Genomic DNA, 9,114 nt, shown 5'->3' with positions numbered 1-9,114 from the left:
GATGTATGCTCCCGTATACATTGCTGTTGCATCCGAGCAAAGCCGCTTCTTGAAGCACTTCTTGAACTCCAGACTTATGGGTGACATACAATGACCGTCGCTCAAAAAATTTTCATTGTAGAGTTTTGTGCAAGAAATCAAAGATTCTTGTTTCATCATACAAGAATTGCAACCATTATGTCACCCCTCGAAGGGCGAGTTCGTCATATAGATTACATATTCATACACTCATCATGCATGTACCGGGTTGAAAGGTAGGTCCCTCGCACAAGCTGTGCTGCACGTGATTGAAGAAAGATGATGAAAGTGAAGAAAGGTGTCAGATAGAGGCTCATTATCAGATTAAGGTTGAGAGCATCAAAGGTGAAGTAGCTAGACTTAGATTTGCTCGAACAAGTGTTGAGCATCAAATGGAAGGAGAATGTCTGCACAGTCTTCTGTGGGAACACTGCTTGTTCATGTCCAATTGAAGCTGTACCTCTCCTTTTCAGTCATGAACAACAACAACAATGCCTTCAGTCATTAACTAATGACAACTTTTGGTTTCTTGTCCAGTTGCAACTGTTAAGTGTTCATCGGCCTCCACAATCATCTAATGGACCAAACGACTACTAGCCCTCCTGTACATGTTGCATTAGTCTTTTTGAAGTTACCCCAATTTATGAGCTCAATTCCAGTTCAACGCAGCACAGGATGTTGGTCTGAAAAACCATGATTAAACACTGAACTATTCTACGTGCTGCAGAGCTCTCTCTATAGAGATTTATTGTGGATCTGCCAATGGGAAATGCAAAAGGGGAGGTATTAATTTCATATGCTTTGAAACTTTTTCCCGCCAGTGGCACGAGTAAAACATTGTAGTAGGCAGTGGTCTGAAAATATGAGCAATCGTCGAACTTCAATGTGGCAGAGCTCTCTTTACAAAAATCTGTTTATGATGCTGCAAGTTGAGAGTGCAAGAGGGGATTTACTAATTGCATATGCTACAAATATTTCTCTCATCAGTTTGAGCACGAAGACACTGTAGCAGGTTGAAGAGCCAGACTTGGTTTGAAAAACATGAGCAGACATCAAACTTCAACATAGCAGAGATCTCTCGACAGGAATCTGTTTGTGGATATGCAAGTGGGAAATCCAAGAAGGGATGCAGTGGTTTCAGATTGTCCATAATTGTTTCCTTTTAGTATTGGCATTAAAACACAAAAATGGCTATTTGTTGCACCGTCAGTGAGGAATCAAAGAGGAAATAAAAGATGTTGTAGATTCATCGGTTTCTCTTTCAATTTTGACATTATGTGATTCCACACGCTTTTTTTTTTGTGCACTGCCAAGATTTACCTAGCTACTGGGAGGTTCCAACAATCCTTAAACCACAACAAAATTGGAAGATTGACATGATGTTGTAAGGATTGCTGACGGAATTGAACAAGTTATGAAGAGAGGAAAGATTGAAGGTTCTGCCAAGGATTCCAGAACAATGATGAGAGATGAATCAAAAGAAGACTCTGATGGTGGGAAACCTTAATTATGTGGTCTAGCCAAGTCTCGCTATATCATCGACTACTTCGATGTCTTTGCCAAAGATAGACATTCATTTGCCATGTGGTATAATCTAGACAAGAGATGTGATGTGATGGTGGAGTCTTCGACCATTTCAATTGAATAGTTGTAAGAATTTCAATTGAACAGTTGCCATGTGAGTTTATTTACCAGCATCTACCAGATTCCAGACTTTTACTTGACTCCGATAAATCCCATGCAACCACCATTTTCTACGTGGTATAATCCAGACAAGAGATGTGATGTCATAGTGGGGTTTTCGGCCATTTCAATTGCACAGTTGCAAGAATTTCAAGAAGCGAGTATGGAAGTTGGTGAGTAAGAGACAAGTGGAGTCTGAGAAGAAGGGTGTCATTGGCTATATTGTCCCCCAAACATCTTCAGAATGACATGTGATCAAAAGTGCTTGGCAAAACACATATATTGTTAGAAAAGCTGATTCAAGAATGGTGACGAACAGTCAATCATATTGTTATGGAATTTTGCATTTTGTTTTGGGATCACATCTCATCCTTTAACGAAACATGTCTTGCTTTTGTCTCTTTGTTGTTTTGAAATCAACAGATGTTTAACATTTTATTCTGACAAAAATATTTTGATCAAACTCCAACATGCGATAAAGGTTAATCAATCCTGAAGATTAAAAGTGTTTTGATTACAGAAATGACTTGATGCTTGTTGAAATGACATGAGGTGACCAAATAAATTTTGAGCTCACACACAAAATTGAACCACACATCATATAGCTAAGTTTTAGCAATATGGATAATGACATGTAGTGGATTCGGTAATTATGGACTCGTGAATCATGATTCTTACAAGTCCAAATCATTACACTAGATGGGGTCAAAATTTATCGGTTCTAAGCGACCTTGCTTGAAATGAGAAAAGGCCATATTTGATATCCCTTCACTTTCTAAAGATTATATCCCTTGTAGTCCCATTTTGAGCTGGATAGAATACTTTTTTCATAAAAACCCTGACTAAGATCACACCCCATACTGAGGGTAAATAGGAGATATTTTGAAGACATTAATATCATTAATGGATAAAGGGGAAGGCTTAGAACAAAAGTCCAATGATTAAGAGAGCGCTAGAAGAAAACACATAGATTGGGGGCATATAAGAAAATTTTAAGGAAGGCTATGAAAACAAGAAATGAAAAAAAAGAAGTTGAAATTGTCTTCACTTAAAGACAAGTCAAAGATAAAGGAAGGAGAACGCCTATCAAGTCTATGAAGAGCAAAATAAATTTCAATCAAGGAAAGACACAATAAAAGTCAATACCAGAAAAAAAGATTAAGGTGTAAACGTGACTTTTGGTTTCTATTATAAAGCCTATGATGTTATCAGATGATTGAGGTTGGTTATTCATCAAGGAAAGGGGGATTTGCATTATGACTTATGTTAAGAAAAGTCTGAACTTTGAGGTTAACAAGGTTATATGTCATTTCCTCTACAAAGACAACAATAGAAAATGAGTTGGTGAATAGTTAATATTGATCCTGGGTCTTTGAAACCCTCAAACACCATTTGAGCCTGTGAAATTCCTTTCTTTCATAGCCATGAACCATAGCCTGCATTACGTGCTTTTAAAAGCTCTTTTTAATCAAGCAAGCAATTTGAACCGATAAATGGTGCTCTCAAAACTTGAAGAGTTTTTCCATAAGGGTCATGACTTCATGAATTAAGCTATTGGTTATTATGCATGCTTATAAAATAAGTGCTAAGAAAAGAAATAACCTTTCTTGATAAAGCCTAAGTGTTGACTTGGGTGCCTTGCTTTTGAAATTCATGCAAAGGTCACCTCATCATAGACTATCAAATGATATACCCAATATCAAGGATTCAAATTGATACAAAGAACCATGGAAAAAGCCATTTTAGTCTTACAACGGGTCAATTTCTGTTTTTAAAATGCATGACAATCAAAGGACTGTATATTTCGAATAACGTGTGTTGGGTTTTTGATAAAAAAGCTTGGTTTTCAAAAGGTTTTTTTTTTTAAAAAAGGGACATCTCTGATTTCATTTTAACAAACTAGACTTTTAATAGGCATGATCTTTGAAATATGAGAGTTGATTCTAAAACAAGAAAGATTATCAAACACAGAAGAACATTGATTGAGTATGCAAAATCCTTGATAGAAATGACATTGAAGTCCTTGACACTCCTTGAGAAGTTGAGCGGCAATACAGTGGAACCTGAAAAGGAAAAACAAGCAGTATTTAGATCAGATGAGGCAATGAAAGATGATTAAATGATGAATCGGTGAACTGAAGACAATGATGTTCAAAGAAAGATAATCAATGAACGAGCATAATCAGATCATACTGGGGGCAATGTCGTTCCAAAATAGTCCATGCTCTAGTGAACCCTGTCGGCAATGGAGAAACAAAGATATACTTGAAGGACACTTTCATATCATCATCTTTTGAAACATGGCTAGCGATCGATGAGGATACATGAATGAATGCAATTGAATGGTGAAAAGATGCATAACACCAAGACTGGCTACAGAACAATGCTGCACTTGAAGGACAATCTCATATTGTCATTCTTTGAAACATGGTTATCGACATATGTTATCACACAACTGCATTGAATGAATGTCGTAAAGGCACCCACCTCAAAGACTGGTTATGGGGCAATTTGTTTTGAAGCCAGATGAGCACTTCACCACATGCGTATGAGTGATAAAAGCAGCATCATTGATGAGGCCGAGACATTTCTTTTCACAATCTGATTAGAAGAGTTCAAGGGAATCTATTGAGAAGAGCATTGAGCATACAACCAAGAGCCTTTGTACTGCAAGCTATGAGATGCATGTCTGGACGACTAGATGATTTTCAAGAAGGTTGATAATAACATGTACTTGAAGAGTACTATTTGAACTAGAGGCAAATTCATGACTGATTGACAATTTTAATGGGTGTTGGCAAGATACACATATTCAATCAAAGAACAATTCTCGGAAGAATCCAGGAGATAAGCTCATTCATGGAATCAAGCTACATCACACATGGAAGCATAGTCAAGCTTGAGAAGCAACGAGAGTAGTAATCGTCATGGACAACCCACTCTAGGCACTGCACTTACATCTGAGTGGAAGGCTAGCACATGAATGAACCATTGCATTGAAAGAATAAAGAAATCCTTGAATAACAAACAAAGGCACACTATGATGATGGAACATCAAAGAAGGGGGACCTAGATTTCAAATCAGGTAAGGATGCATGCATGTTATCTAACATCGAAAGCATTGCATATATTTTTGATTTGTTGTAGAAAAAAATCCTCAATGTAGTCCAGCAAGATTGGGGACAAAGAAAGAATTGTTGATTTGAAGAACAACAAAGAATCATGGTTTTGACCCTGGAATGGGAGGAAGATGAGATAAACCCTAACATTAGGGAAATCTCAAAGAAATAAGAAGATCAATGAAGAAGAGTCTTCAATTCAAACCCTATCATCTTGAAGAAGGAATATATTTTTTGGTTAAAGGAGATTGTTAGAAGGAATCTCAGGTTAACCACAACATGAAGATTTTAGCTTTGGTTGAAGGGAGTCGCCAGGTGGGATTCCAGGTTGACCTAGCTACACACAGATTTTGGTTCCGGTTGAAGGGGATCGATGAAGGGATCTCAGTTCAGCCCAACCACAAAGATTTTGGCTTTGGTTAAAGGGGATCGACGAAGGAATCTCAGTTTAGCCTAGCCACAAAGAGACTTTGGTTATGGTTAAAGGGGATCGGCGAAGGGATTTCAGTTTAACCTAATTGCAAAGGATTTTGGTTCTGGTTGAAGGGGATCGGCGAAGGGATTTCAATTCAGCTTAACCACATAGATTTTGGTTCTAGTTAAAGGGGATCGGCGAAGGGATCTCAATTTAGCTTAACCACACACAGACTTTGGTTCTGGTTAAAAGGGATCGGCAAAGGGATCTTAGTTTAGCCTAACTACAAAGGATTTTGGTTCTGGTTGAAGGGGATCAGCGAAGGGATCTCATTTCAGCTCAACCACAAAGATTTTGGCTCTGGTTAAAGGGGATCGACGAAGGGATCTTAGTTTAGCTTAGCCACGAAGAGACTTTAGTTATGGTTAAAGGGGATCGGTAAAGGGATCTCAGTTTAACCTAATTGCAAAGGATTTTGGTTCTGGTTGAAAGGGATCGGTGAAGGGGTCTCAGTTCAGCCCAACCACACAAACTTTGGTTCTGGTTAAAGGGGATCGACAAAGAGATCTCATTTTTAGCATTTTCAACGTTGTCTAGAAATGAATTTTAATTTTCAAATGTTTTTGGAACGCGTTCGACTTTTCACGCGTCATTTTTAAAATCATTGATTTTCCTCTTTGAGTCGACGTTGATATTACTCGTTTTTAAAAATACAAGAAAAAATTAAGAAAAATAAAATTTACAAAAAATTAAAAGTTGAGGGACCAAGTTGAAAAAACCTAGCAATATTTTTCCTATAAATAGTGGTCTCCTCAACAGACTTAGGAGGACAGGGGGTCATTTTGCAATTTAGGGAGGGGAAACCCTAAAAAAAAAATAAAAAATCATAACCCTTTCTTCTCCCTCACCCAAGCCACCACTGACTTCATCTCTACCAAAAAGAAGCCGCAGCCTCCCCCAGCTGGAATTTTTTTTCTCCACACCGTAGCCTCATTTTCTTCTTCCCTGGCTGCTCCTTTTCCCCGGTCGCAGCCTCTTCTCTTGGGTTTTTTTGCCTTCATCCCCTGCACCCTAAAACCCCCGACTTCTTTTCGTTTTCCCTCAGCTGACTGGAACCTTCAGCCTTCAACCAGTCTCCTTCACCCACAGACCAACCAACCCCAGCTCCTCCACAATACAACCCCAGCCATACGCTCCCTGCTGTTTGCCTCTTAATCTCCAAAATCAAAGCCAACTCTCCCTATTTTTCCAGCCAATCACCTCCCAGACCCCACACACTGCCTCCTGTGCATTTCCCCTCTCCATCCTCCTCTCCTTTCTCAGCCGATCAGCAGCCATCACAGACCGGACCAGCCACCAGCAATAGCAAGGACACAACATCTTCCACAAAGCCAACAACCCCTCCCCTCTCCATAGCAACTCCACCAGACGCGGGTGACTGCAGCGAAACAACAGCCCACAGACTCACTACTGTCCCTTTCCCTAGCGGCGACACCGCCAGCCTCCAGCCTCCAGCACTCCTCCTTGCCGCCAGTACATGGAATAGAGGAGAAGAGGATGAACAGCAGAAACCGATCTGCAACAAAGCAGATCCAAAGAGGCCGAAACAGATCTAAAAAAGGAGAGAAGCTAAAATCAATTGGTTGTTGTGGTTTTGGTTGTTTTTTTTTTTTTCAGGTCACCGCCGGTGTAGGAAGACAGAGAAGAGGAAGAGGTTCCCGATCCATCGATTTCTGTAACCATCATCGGCGGCGGGGGCGCGTGGACCAGACGCGCTGGCACTGTTTCGGTGGTGTAGAAGGACATCCTTGTAATTTCAGATTGTTTTGGGGCTCTTATTGTAATTTTAATATAATTTTTTTTTATTTGTTTTGAATTTGTAGTTTGTGTAAATGTGGATGTAAAAGAAAAGGAGAAGAGAAGAGAAGGAAAAAAATAATAATAAAAAAAAGATGTGTCTGTTTGTATTTTTTTTTTTATGTATGTTATTGAATCAAAAGAAAAAAAAATGAATTTAATATTTGAATTTATATGCACAAATATGTAGAGGACAGATAAAAATCATGTTGTATTTTCCATGAAAATGTAGAACATGTATCTACATGTATTATGGGAACTAATAATTGATTTATCAAAGCCTTAGAATTGAGCTAAAATTTTATTTTTAAAATCACATCAAGTCCATGAAGCTTGAAAGTAAATGTGTGGTGTGTATTTTGTTTATGAATGTTTTTTTTTTTATGATAAAATTACAAGAATAAAGAAGAATTTAATATTCTGATTTGCTAACGGATAAAGAATTATGAACTTACATGTAAGTTGTATTTTCTAAAATTCGATGAATGAACATAATTTTAAAACTTCTTTAACACATCAAGTCCACGAAGCAGCTTACCTCAGGTAGGGTGCGTTAGGGGTGCTAATACCTTCCCTAACCACAATCAGTCCCTTACCCGTGAATCTTTGACGAGACCAGTACACCCGGGTTTCCTAGTAGCCTTCAATTAAAAATACTAGGTGGCGACTCAAACGAACTAATCCAAGCAAAATGAGAAATGAAAAGTCGCCAAGCCCGATGTCGCGCGGATTTTCCTACGTGCGACAATGAGTGTGGGGACAAATCAGACGATGATGAATCCTAATGGTCTGAAAAAATATGGATAGTTTTCGGTATTCACCGCCCCAATCAGTTTGAACAAATTTTATTTTTAATGAAAATTGACATTCGACAAGAGTCTGAAATTGATGAAAAACAGAGTAAACATCAGACTTGGCAATGAGAGGATAATACCATACATATTTAGTATAAGCATCAATAAAGATAACAAAATAACAATAGCCATCTGAAGAAAAAAGAGGAGCAGGGCCCCATACATCACTAAAAATTAATTCAAGTGGAGCAGAAGTTTTGTGACCTATAGGTCCTAAAGACAAACACAATGATTTTCCTAAAGGACAACTTTGACATTGAAAATTAAGATGTTTGTTGTTACAAATGATCTTATTTTTAGAGATTAACAATTAAAAAATACGTGAAGTAGGATGACCTAGTTGACGATGCCATAAATTGGCAGAGGCAGAAGTGCAGGGAGACCAATAGGCTTAAGGAACTGACGTAAGGAAAGACTTGGTCAGGACATAGAGACCATCTTTACTCTGACCTGAGAGAAGGACTACATGGGTGTTGAAATCCTTAACATAAAACACACGAGGGTGAAATTCAAAATAAACATTATTATCAAGACAAAATTTCTGAACAGAGAGCAGAGGTTTCGTGATTGGGCTATGAAAGGAACTTGATTTGTTGTTAATATCAGTTAACATCATGAATTCCTGACAATATTTAAAAGTTTGGTGTTATGTAAATAAGATAATTAATATGATCATGTTAATAATTTATAATGAGCTATTAATGACAAATCATCCAATTGAAACCTCCTTTGTGTGTGGTTTTCAAATTGAGTAATAAGAGTTTATACTATACTTGTTTGAAATACCATTGGTGGATTCTCTAACCTTGACATTTATTTTTATCATTGTTTAATCCTTACATTAATCTTCCATCTCAAAGTTCTCATTAATTTCTTCCTCCTTTTTTTTTTTTTTATACTACTACTACTACTACTACTACTACTACTACTACTAATATTATTACTGAATAGTGTTCGGGCTGCAGGACAGATTCAGACTTCTCTGTTGTTGCTATAATTTGGACTTGAAAACGACCTTCTTAGATCTTGATGAAAACATGAAAGTTGTAGGCCTATGTCTTACTGAATCTGTGTACAAATTTGAGGTCATTTGGACATCTAGAACTCGAGATATGACCCAATTATCGAATAATGTTTCAGTTTGGAATGCACCAATATCTCTTTTCTA

This window comes from Populus alba, chromosome 4 (assembly GCF_005239225.2).
Source record: "Populus alba chromosome 4, ASM523922v2, whole genome shotgun sequence".
Classification (NCBI taxonomy): Eukaryota; Viridiplantae; Streptophyta; class Magnoliopsida; order Malpighiales; family Salicaceae; genus Populus; species Populus alba.
Note: the sequence above shows the minus strand (reverse complement) of the source record.